The sequence below is a fragment of the Suricata suricatta genome, chromosome 5, assembly GCF_006229205.1.
Source record: "Suricata suricatta isolate VVHF042 chromosome 5, meerkat_22Aug2017_6uvM2_HiC, whole genome shotgun sequence".
NCBI lineage: Eukaryota > Metazoa > Chordata > Mammalia > Carnivora > Herpestidae > Suricata > Suricata suricatta.
Window position 1 is genome coordinate 67,409,405 of NC_043704.1, and position 12,879 is coordinate 67,422,283.

Genomic DNA, 12,879 nt, shown 5'->3' on the forward strand with positions numbered 1-12,879 from the left:
TACAATGGAGAAACTGAGGTTTAGTGAGGTAAGTGACTTGCCTGAGGTCTCATGGCCAGTAAGTAAGTGGAACAGCCTAGATTCAAATAATGAATGTCACATAATTCCAAAGCCCATAGTTAAAATTTCCTCTCTGGGAGCTTTGTTCTATTCTTCACAAAATATGATGATTTTGCCAAAATCTCTCTCACATACTGCCATGATGGTATAAATGGAAATACCCATATTGGAAGGGAATTTGGCAACACATAAGCTTTTAAAATGCTCATATCCTTTAACCTAACAATTCCCATGCCTGAATTTATGCTAAGGAAATAATCATTAATAAGTGCAAAAGATTTAACCCTAAGGGAGTTCAGGGAGACAGTGTTCATAATATGAAAAATTGATATAGGTTCCATGTCCAACAGAGGGAAATAAATGTGATACATAGAGGTAATGAAGTACCAAGTAGTCATAAATTATTTGGAAAAAGAATATTCAGTGGCATAGAGATGTGTTTAGAATATAGTAACTACTATAGGTTTCAGATTACACCCATTTTTGTAAAAATAGGTACTACAAAATAGATTCAAAGAGAAGTGATACAGAGCAAGAGACACAGCTATGTGCTACTATTATATGTAGTAAATATAAAAAATCCAAAGAGTTGTGAGATTAAGGGGATAGAATTAAGACTAGTTTTTACCTTCTTTTATTGTTTTATTGTGCACCTTTTAAATTGACATTGAAGCTTCTTAAGACATTTTGCTTCCTTAATTGGAAAAATGTCTGTGTGTTTTTTTCAAGATGTAGAATCTTCAGCACTCCACCTTGGGTGGAAATTCCCTCTGTTAGTGTTGTTATGCTAAAGACTTCTTTGATTGTTCTTTTTGCCTACTCACCTGCAGGGCTAAGCTGGGGAGCTGATCATATGTGTTGGAAATGTCTGCATGAAACTAAGCTCTTGTCTGGTATTTCATACCCTGTGGTTCAGGTAGCAAATTCATAGCTTGCTTGATCCAAATCCTTTTCCTATTCTAAACTAACTAACCGTCCTCTCCTCCCTCTGCTACCTAGTTATGTGAACCCTGACAGCCCTTATTTTTCCTCTAGAGTAGCGCCCACCTTTCCTTACCCTTCACTCACACTGTGAAGGAAATGTCACACTTTTTAAAAATTATAAGATCTATGACTGCTGCTCATATTTGCCAGTGCTTCCTTTTTATATTTTTTATTTTTATTTTATATTTGAGTTCCATCTTCTGGTTTCTTTAATGCAGGTTTTCATGAGCTTTTTCTCCGACTCAGTGCACTTTGGTTTCTTGACCTGATCACCTCCCAGCTGCCTCGTGCAGCTGACTCATATCCATCTCCCACAACTCACCACATTGCCTCCCCTTCTTTCAGGTCTCAAGGTGTCTTTGGAAAGTGCCTCCTCCCATTATTCCTCAGCTTTTTCTTTTGCTCTCATCACTTTGATCATCTCTCTGCTGGCTTCCTTCATTGACCCCTTTCAAGTCCCCATTTCTGCTTCTAGAGAGTCCACCTATCTGTCTCTCTTCTATTTATACTTTTCACTTAGCTGGTAATCCTTAGTCTAATCATTTCAGCCTTTGATTTGGACCTTCTCTGAAGTGTTTTTTCAGATATTTGAAAACAAGTTCCATCACTCAGGCTCCTTGAAGAGAGTGTGGGGCTTTCTAATTCATGCTTTTTCTTTAGAGCATAATCAATTGTATAAGGAATAGTTTAACCTTAAAAAATGACTTACTAAAATGAAACATCAGTTAGAATGCCTTGCATTTAAAAAATGGATATATTGTTTTTTTAAAAAAAAGTGATCTTTGAAAAGAGCAAATTATCCTTAACTAAAAAACAAAAAAGCTCATGACACATTATTTCCATCTCTAGGAATAATAATAATAATAATAATAATAATAATAATAATAATATAATCGGACAAATGTTAAAGAGGTATTTGAAAATATGTTAGTGAAATATTGTTTGTAATAGTAAAAAAATAAGAAATATCTTAAATACGGCAGTAGATGATTGGTTATGTAAATTTTGACTCAGATATACCATTAATCACTATTAAGTCATTAAATATGATTATTACATATTTATGGAAGTAAATACATATTATTTAATGAAAAAAACTGGGTTGCAGACCAGAATTTGTACATGACTCCTTGGCATAGCAAGAGTCTCTAGGGCATTTTACCTAGGGGTGAAAGTGCTAGGCTTAGAGTATGCACATCTTCATGTTTACTAGACAATGTGACATGAATCTCCAAAGTGATTTTACCAATTGAAACCTCCATCATTAGTGTATGACAGTTCTCATTTATCTACATCCTTGCCAACAATTGAGTTGTTGCCAAATTTTTGTGGTTTTAATTTGATTACCAATGTGTATGTGCCTCTTTGTCTATTCATAGTTCTCTGCAATGCCTGTTCGTGTCTTTTACACATTGCTTTTCCATTGGGAGGGTTCTATTTTTCTTTCAATAGGAATGCTGTATATTCTGGATACTACTCCTTTTTCAGTTACATTGCTACAACTATCCCCTTCCTGTTTGCCACCTGTCTTTTCCCTTTTAGGATCTTTTTTTAGGATATTTTTATTAACAGTTCTTAGTTTACTGTAATTGAATTTGTCATCTCTTATTATATGTGCTTTTTAAAACTTGTTTAAGAAATTTTTCCATACTTGGGGTTATAAGGTGTTCTATATTTTCTTCTAAATTTTTTGTGTTAACAATAAACTTTGAATAATGAAAAATAGAATGCCTTATTAATGGAAATCTCGTCTTAAAAATCGCAGAGAAGAACACTTTTTCTTAAAGTGAATTCACATTGTATTGAGCTGCAACATGATGGCAACACGATGGATTTGTTTTTGTTTCAAAAGACTCCACAACTCTGGTTGACATTCAACAGTACATCTGCCTACCTGGAAACCTGGAGTGAGTGGAATTAAGTAGCAGCAGGTGAAGTGGGGGTATGGGTCGGGGTGGGGTTAGAGGCGAGGGTGTGGGACTCTGCTGCCTCCAGTCCTTTGCCTATCACCTTTAAATCTTCAGGCCACTGCAGCTGATTTTGTTTATGACCCGAGTAGAGATCCAAATTCACTTTCCCCACGTGGTTAACCAGCTGTCTCAATACCATTTCGGCACAGTCCACTCTTTCTCCCGCCGATACAACATCATCTCAATCACCAAAGGTCTGTGTGTTCATGAGTCGCTTTCTGTGTTCTCTGCTCTATACTGTTTGTCTTCCCTGCCATTATCAACTGTCTCGATTATTCCAGCATAATATTGTTTTGGCAGCTGATAGGGTAAGCCTCCCTTCCATTTTCTTCTTCTTCAGAAATATTGAATATTCTAGGCTTTTGTTCATCCATATAAATTATAGAAGCAATTTGTCAAGGTGTGTGCACACACACACACACAACTGATGGCAAGTGTATACATACACATATCTGTTGAGATTTTTATTAGAATTGTAGTGTTTCTATAGATCAATTTGGGAAGAATTGGCATGATAACAATATTGAGTCTTCAGTAAACAGAGATCTCAATTAATTTAGATTTTCTTCAGTGTTTTTCAGCAATGTGAAATTTGCTCCAAAAAGAAATCTTGTACGTCTTTAGTTCATTTTCTTCTTGAGAAACTTACATTTTTATATTATAAATAGTATCTATTTACAAAGTATATATTTCTGTTATTGGCAATTAATAGAAATACAGTTGACTTTTACCTACTATGTACCTGGCAACTTTGCTAAATTCTCTTGTTAATTCTAATTCTTTGTATGTAGATTCTAAAATTATCATGTTGTCTATAACTAATGACAATTTTATTTTTCTTGTCTAAACTTTATACTTTTGATACCTTCCTATTATATTACTAAATTGTCTAAAACCTCTGGGAACATGTGAAAGAGAAAGGAGCTGAGGCATCCTTGTCTTATTCCTGATTTTGAAAGGAGGGCTTTTAACATTTCATCATTACGTATAGTGTTTGGCACCTCTAGCACTGGATTGCCTTACATTTTGGAGCACACTTTTCTCATGCTTGATTGGGAAGAGCTCAACTCAAGTTTAGCCTTGGAGCAAGAGGCAAAATCATATGCCTTAGATCTAGATGATTTAGGCTAATGTAGTAGAGAAGAAGGATTTTCTATGTGGCCCACTAGAATTTGACATTGCGGTTTGGGGCCAAAGCCCCCGCTAATATTCTCTGTACATACATTTTCCTCTGAAATCTTGAAGACAGGATTTGCACAGTTCTGAGTCCCAGCCAAAATACCTCCTAATGCAGTGAGTGGGTATCAGGCACTTTAGTGGGCCCTAACCCAGAGTTTATGACTTAGCATCCCTGGGATGGGGACTGATAATTGCATTTCTTTTTTTATTTATTTTTGAGAGACAGACAGACAGAGAGACAGACTTCGAACAGAGGGGAAGAGGGACAGGGAGACACAGAGTCCGAAGCAGGCTCCAGACTCTGAGCTGTCAGCACAGAGCCCAATGTGGGGCTCAAACACATGAACGTGAGATCATGACCTGAGCTGAAGTCAGACACTTAACCAACTGAGCCATCCAGGTACCCTGAGAATATTTACGTTTCTAAGAAGTTCCCAGGTGATGCTGATACTGCAGGTTCCAGAACCACACATTGAAAAACAGTCTTCTTTTTGGTCTCTACCATGGAAACAAGATGATGAAGAGGATGTCATCATTTGAAAAGTGTCGCAATAAGATGCACACGTTGTGCCACTGCTGTGGCTCTTCCACCTTCAGAAGTTGACCTGTGGCAAATGTGGCTATCCTGCCAAGCAGAAGAGAAATTATAACTGGAGTGCCAAAGCTAAAAGACAAAATACACTGGGACTGGTCAAATAAGGCACCTAAAAATTGTGCACTGCAGATCCAGGCATGGATTCTGTGAAGGAACAACACCTAAACCCAAGAGGCAGCTGTTGCACCATCCAGTTCATCTGAAGGAGTTCAATGATTAGTCACAAGATAAATGTTCTCGTGAAAGAGAGAGAGAAAGAGAGGGGGGGGAAGGAGAGAGAGAGAGAGAGAGAGAGAGAGAGAGAGAGAGAGAGAGGAAGAAAGGGAGGGAGGAAGAAAGGAAGAGAGGAAAAAGAAAAAAAGGAAGGAAAAAAGAAGAAAGAAAAACACTGCCCTAATACTAGCTCCTTAAAACATCCCAACAGTGACAATCCAGAGACAAGTATACAAAATTAATAAAGTGCCTGATGGGTGCCTGGGTGGCTCAGGTCATGATCTCATGGTTTGTGAGTTCAAGCCCCATGTCAGGCTCTGTGCTGACAGCTCAGAGCCTGGAGCCTGTTTCAGATTCTGTGTCTCCCTCTCTTTCTGCCCCTGCCCTGCTCGTGTTCTGTCTCTCTCTCAAAAAATAAATAAACCTTAAAAAAAAGTGAGAAGGAAGGAGAGAGACTGCAACCATGAGTGTCACCCCTGGAGGATGACAGATGGCCACTCCAAACATGGGAGAAATGAAAGAAGAGGGAAACACAGGAGGAAATGAGAGATTTGGGACAGAACAATGAGAGGAACTCATGGGAACATATGAAGGGAGACCACAAACAAGCAAATAAGTCAGGTGGGGTTGATTATTCAATCTGCATCTGCAAAGGACATGGGGAAGGATGATAGTGAGACCTGCATAGTTTTTAGGAGGGGCAGTGACAGGATGCCCATTTAAGTGACAATTCCTTGCTAATATCTGTTCCACATAGATATAGGCCTCTGCCAAGTAAGACAGTAAGTGCTGGGTAAATCAGAAACCCATGCCCCAGGAAGTAACAGACTTAATGCAAGTTACCTATTAAGCAGATAAACTGGATTTATTCTTAAAGTAGATAAGAAAAGGGAAGGTACTATAAGAGAACATGCCTTAAAGTCATGTTCATCACTTCGGGAGCTGCAGTCCCTGCCAGGGACACTTTTACTTGGACTCAGAGCCAGTGGAAGTGGCAGGGTTGGAACGTTAAAAAAGGAGTTGGCTCCATTGCCCCACTGGAGGGAAGGGAATACCAGAGGTGCCAGGGAGAGCCAAAGACTAACTCTGCACATAGTACTGGAATCATAGGATGCTTCTGATACTGGGTTTTTACTCATCTATGGTGTGAATCAGCAGCTTATAAATAATAGTAAGAGTGCAAGTTCTCCATTCCTTTCCATACCTGCTGCCAGCCAACTTCCTGTCAAGGGCTAGCTGGCTCTCTGGGACATCATGTCTTAAAGCTGTCTCTGGCTTTGATAGTTAGTGTATAACATAGCAGAGCTGGAAGGAACCGCAGAGGTGGTCCTCACTTGCTGGGCCCATACAGCAAGAGTGATTAGCCAAAAGTCAACCTAGGCAACTGCATTCACTTATTTATTTTACATATTTTTCATTAGGACTGGTTGATTCAATTTATTGGCATATTAAAACATATAAATCAGCATCTATATTTACCTTATAAAATCTGAAAAGCCTTGGATATATGTAGCATGTTGCCTCTAGTTAAACTCAAATAGCTACATATGTATATGTGTATATGAAACATTGGGAATTATATCCCTAAGGAGGGTTTAATCCCAAATTAGCTACAAACAATTTTTAAGCAAATTGCTTCATTATTCTGTGATTCACTACTCTTATGAGCCTAGAAGTAAAAGTACTTTAAGTTCTAAGAAAGAAAGATACAGTATACATTCAAGATAGTTCTTAGCATTGTAGATTCATCCAGTGGGACATGCAGATCACCTGTCCACACTCACCTACAGCCCTCCACTTCTATCACACCTGGTCATCCAGCCTCTTTCTAAATACTTTTACACCCTCACTTTGGGAGGCCTATATTTCCATTGTTGCGTAGTCTTAATTGTTTTAACTGGAAACTTTTCTCATGCTATTGAAAACCTAGTACCTTGCTGTTCAGTTTTGATAGAAAAATTTTTCTTACATCACATGAAAGTCTGTTTCAATGGAATTTCTGCCTGTCTGTCCAGTCCTATTCTTGGTCCCACTGAGAAAAAAACCTAAGACCTCTTTCAGCATCCTAAGGACTCCAATCGTGTCCCAAGTAAGAGTTCTTTTCTCCTGACAAACTATCAGAGTTTGTTCCCACAACTGTTTCCTCCTCATGGCTTCATTTTCAAGTTTGCATTGTCCTGTCTGCCTTCTCTGGACATAAGCCAGTTTGTCTGGATCTCCTTCTCTAAGACTGAAGTATATATACCTGGACATCACGCAACATAAGAAGCCGAGGCCAAGGCTGGGTATGATAAGGCTTTTGGTCCTCCTGGTCCTTGTTAGCAAACCACTGCTTCAGCAGTTGCCTGACCCTGTGGCCCATATGTTCCCTACAGGTATGACAGACATCTCTCTATCTTTTTTCCTACTATTTGGGTATAATTGTTAAGCCAGTAGCAAAAACACCTGTCTAAATGACTCAAATCAACATTCATTTTTATCTGCCAATTTGAGAACCATAGCAAAGAGAAGGCAAAGATAATTTAAGACGACTTGCACAAGCTGGTTCTTGACTATTTCAGCTGTGGTTTCTAAGAGGTACAAGCCCTGCCACATGAAGATATCTTTCTTGTTTCTTCCATGTGCTTGTTCCACTTGACCAAATTCTGCCAATTACCCTGGGCCTATATCAGTGCACTATGTACCCACATTTAGCTCCTCAACACTTGACCCTATGTTATCCTTTTTTCTTGAAAAGTCCAAAGTGACCTTTTCAAGGTCAAGGTACCTGCATTTTTGTTGTTGTTGTATACTATTTCCTTATCCCTTTGTCCTTCTGATCTTTTGTTTGCCAGATTCTTTCATTTGCTCTTTTAGGTTTGTTGATTCTACTTTATGACTATGCTCTTTTTTTCTACCTACAGTATCCACTTGAAGATTCTTTAGAGTGTCTTTAATGGAGAATATCCATTTGTTCATTAAAGTCTGCAATTTGTGCTGGCCTCTAGAAAAAAAAAAACTTTCTTTCTCCAGAACATCTACAGTAGCTTTATGGTATCTTAAAAGGGGGTATGGACAGGCAGCTTCAGAGCTGGAAGAGAACCAAGTTCTCCAATCTCTCACTTCTATGGCTCAGACAAGAAGATGCAGACACAACTTTACTGTTCTCTCTTAGTTCAGAATGTTCAAAAGCCCCAAGGAGATGTGGACTAGGCAAGAGGGGTGGAAGTGGACTGGGAACATCAAGATCACCTAATGACACATGCAGAACATATCTGAGTCCCAACTCTAACCCCACAGGCAAAGATACAATACCATTCAGGTAAATTCAGTTGTCATTCACTTTGTACTTAGATTATACAGAAATGCTTTGCAATCTAGATTCTAATGGCGAGAGATCAGCCAAATAAAATCTCTCTTGGCTGCTAAGGAGTCCCTGGAATGAAAGTAACAAGGAAAAGAACATGTCCCCTAACTGGACACATGGCAGTGGGGCAGTGCAACCAATGCCTTGTTTGAAAGCACCCATAGCGCAGTATTTTTTCATTGACTGGACTAAGGGTCACACAAAAGCCCATGATAAATGACACGCTTTTTTCTTTAGAGTCATTTATTAACCTCAAGAGTGTGGAATGCATCACCAAAAGGCTAATCTGTGGAACTGGAAGGACATAAACCAGAGTTTTCTGGACCACTAGGGGGGAGGGTAGAAGAACAGAAGCAGTAGTTTTATCCTTGCCTTGGCTATTCTCCAAAATATGGCTGCCTCACTACCCTGAATAATAGATGGATAAAGAGTCTTTGCGCACACATAAGAGAAAGCTGAGCCATGCTGTGATTGCAGCCTTCTGCCTCCATCAGTGAACCAAGGGCACAGCTGGACAGATGGGCTATAGATGTCTCCTTAAGGCTTTCCACTTACTGTGTGACACTTTTGTTGCTCAAAAGATTGTTGGGGAGTTGGGTGCAGGAAAACACTTACCCACACAAGTGACAATCACTGATGTCTACAAGTCAAAATTATCTACTGTTAATATTTTGCAATATTTTCTTCCAACACTTTTCTTTAAGAAATCTGTTCCTGTTGTTTTTAATTAAAGCAAAACATGGCTGGGGGTACTGAGGGGCTCAGTCATTTGAGCATCTGACTCTTGATTTCAGCTCAGGTCATGATCTCACAGTTCATGAGTTTGAGCCCGGCATCAGGCTTATGCTGACGGTGCAAAGCCTGCTTGAGATGCTTTGTCTTCTTCTCTCTCTCTGTCCCTCACCCACTCATGCACGTATACTGTCTCTCTCTCTTTCTCTCAAAGACGAATAAATAAACATTAAAAATAAATAAATATTAAGGTTAAACGTCGCTTATTATAGATATTTCAAGTAATGCAGAAAAGAACAAAAATTAAAAGGTTTCTAAACACCTAAAAGTCCTTCATTAATATTTGGTGGATAATCCAGGCATTTCTCTATATATGCCATTCTTTTGAATATCATCAATTTTGACAAAGTTTCCGTGTTTGAGGAAGGATTTGATTTTTGGAAATAGGTCAAAATTGCTAAGAGCCACCTAAGTCTGGTAAATAAGGTAATGATTAAGCTGAGTGACAAGATTTTGGTGCCAAGTCAGGTGTAATTGGTTTTCTTGGACAGCTCAGAAATTGGCTCTGTGAGAGGCACCCATGTCAGAAGTGCTCTGAACTCCAACAAGAGCTGCCCTTGAGGGCACATCTGAAGGATGTGTGCATGGGATGGCAGAAGCCTTGGGAACCATTAACCTCCGGAACTGTGCCAGGACTGTATCCCTTGAGAGCTGTGGGCCTCCATCAGGTCCTCACCCTTGAGAAGCGTCTGTTTGCTCATCTTAATGGGATGTTCATAATGTCCACTTTTCATGAGCTGTTACGAAAGTCAAACTAGGTCATGGACATGAAAGCACTTTTGCAACCTGTCAAGCCCTATACAAATGTAGTGCACTATTATTTAAGTATGTTTGTCAAATTAATCTTGTTTATTGATGGGCACACCTCGGTAGACATAGTCACTCCATGGACAGCCACATCATCAAAGCATAAGTGGGTAGGACTATTCTCTCCCCTTCTAGTTTCTTTGGGCTGTAGGTTTATCCATGCCTTGCCCTTACCTCATGATCATTTTACCTGATTTTTCCAGTACCTGAGTGTGGGCAAGGGAATGGGGGGGACATGGTTTGAATCGCCACCATTGGCATCTCTCCCTTTCAGTAGCCTAGGGGAAGGAGGTAGTAAATGATCTCAGTTTGGGGGGTCTGTTTTGGAATGTTAAAAGGATCTGGTCAATTTATTATTTACCTGAAAGTTTTTTTGACATTGTCTTTCACAAAATAAGGGAACATTTAGGAGCTCCCATGATGCATTAAAAAGGGCCAGAACATTTAAAAACTATAGTTACCTCATCTACAAAAAATGGGAATAATAAGTGTCCCATCCCAATAGGGCTGGGAGGACTAAATTTCAGGCACTAGTATATCCTGGTACATAAAAAGTGCTCAATAAATGTTAGCTAGTATTTTTGTTATTATTAATACAAAGATTGAAATTTATAGACTCTGTAAGTTATAAAGATGTCAATGTGTATACTATCAGCAACTTCTAGCACATGAAAGAGTGCCTCATCAATAATGAGCTAATGTTACTCATATATAATTTATAGATTTAGTTTCACCATTTGGAATTCTGTTTTTTAATTTATATTCATTCATTCAACATATATTTGTTGAGTATTTACTATATATAAGGCATCGTGCCATTCACTGGAGATATAACAGTGAGCCAAACAGATATAACCCTATGTCTATGGAGCTTACTATGAAGGTAACAAGGAGAAAGCAAATAATTCTGGAAGTAAGTGTTCTATAAGAACTTGATTTAAGTACAATGATGGGGAAGTATAATTCTATGTAGCTGAGTGGACCCAGTCTTGTGTGGATGAATGGGGAGTGGGCAAGGAGGATTCAAGGATTTTTTTTAGTACAAGACCTGTGAGTTGAGATCCAAATAATGAACAAGACTAATGTAGCAAAGAATGAGGAGGAGCATTTGCAGTGGAGAAACAGACGCAAAGGCCTTGAGGCTGGAAGAAACAGAAAATAGTCACATCTGGAATAATGAGAATAAATGTTGTAGAAGCAGAAAATGAGATTGGGAGCTGGAGGGAACTAAACCAAGTAGGACCCTGCAGACCACTATAAGAATTGTGGCCTTGACCTTCACAGCAAAGGAAGCCAATGAAGTGATTTAAGCAAGAACATGAAATGTCTAGATTTCTGTATTCAAAGATCACTCCCACTGCAAGGAGAGGAATGGATTGGAGGGGAGCCCAATTGAAGGCATGAGTGCAATGTGAGAAGCCATTACAGCAAGCCAGTTGAGGGTTGATGGCAGCTTGAGCTAGAGTGGTAGTGGTGGATTTGGAAAGAAGTGGGAAAGATAAAGAGTTAATTGAAAGCAAAATCTATAGGATCTCATGATGAACTGAATGTAGAAAGTAGGAAAGGGGGGTAAGAATAATCTACTCATTCATTCATCATAAATACTTACTGAGTCCCCACTAAATTTTTAGACACTGTGCCAATTACTGAGGATCCAGCTGTGAACAAGAGAGAAAGGTCCCTACCTTCAAGGAGTTACAATCTAGATTTGGAGCTAGAGAATTGATAAGAATCAAAGATAAACAATCCATGTTTGCATTTGCAAATTACGATTACATGTTGCAGAGTGTGTGATTATAGATAAAAGTGCTATGAAGAAAAACCACACAGGGATACTAGATAAATGGGGTGAGGACAACTTTTGATAGGGTAGTCAGGAAAGACTTACCTGTGGAAGTGACATTTAAGGTCAGACCAGAGGATGAGAAGGAGGCAGCCAGGAGAAAAGCATTCCAGGGAGAGGTAACACCAATGCCAAAGAGTTTGATGTGCTGCAGGAACAGGTAAGAAACTAGGGTGATTAAAAATTATAAACAGAGGGAGAGTCATTCAAAATGGGGAGGAAGAAGCAGATCACTTTGAGTGTTTGAAAGATTAACTGCTATATGAAAAATGGGGAAAAGATGACTATTTTAGAGTAAGAGTGAAAACAGAGAGACCAGATAGGATACTGTCATTCAGGTATAGAAAATGATGACTTGGGGGGTGGGGGCATCTGGGTGGCTCAGTCAGTTAAGCATCTGACTCTTGATTTCAGCTCAGGTCATGATCTCACAGTGTGTGGGATCAAGCCCCATGTTGGGTTCTGTGCTGACAGTGTGGAGCCTGCCTGGGGTGATCTCTCTCCTTCTCTCTCTGCCCCCCACCTCAAAATAAAAAAAATAGACTTAGAAATAAAGAAAATTATGGCTTGGACTGGGGATGTGAACCAAGGAGAAGTAGACAGATAGGAAGTGGACAGATGCATTTTATAGATAAATCCAACTAGCTTCATTTAAGATCCAAATGGCCCAAAAGTGGTGGTGGCTTGATTCAGCTGCAGAAGTTGTCAGCATGATGTAACCCACCTCTAGAAACAGGATCTACAATTCAACTCCTGAGCCCAGACAAGCATAGGCTGCAGTCGTCCAAGCTCCAGAAGAGCAGGGTGTTGGTATTAGGGACACCCACCCTGGATCAGGGATCAGAGACCACAACTGACACCAGGGGAACTGGGATCAGGGATCACCAAGACTAAGGTTCACCAAAGTCATAGCAGATCAAAATGAAGGGGGAATTGAGCTAGGTCTGTACAAGCAGTGCCTTCCTAGAGCCACAAGTGGGAACTAGTTCAAAACCTGGGCTAGGGTTGGGCCCATGAAGGTTAGAATGGCAAAGCCACCAGTTAAAGGTTAGAGGCATGAAGATGTACCACCTATGACACCAGTTTGATG

The 12,879-nt window shown here is 39.5% G+C and overlaps 1 pseudogene; it reads left to right on the plus strand.

The window, feature by feature from the left end:
* The first annotated feature begins 4,707 nt into the window (after nt 1-4,707).
* LOC115291165 lies at nt 4,708-5,004 on the plus strand (annotated as a pseudogene).
* Nucleotides 5,005-12,879: the final 7,875 nt, after the last annotated feature.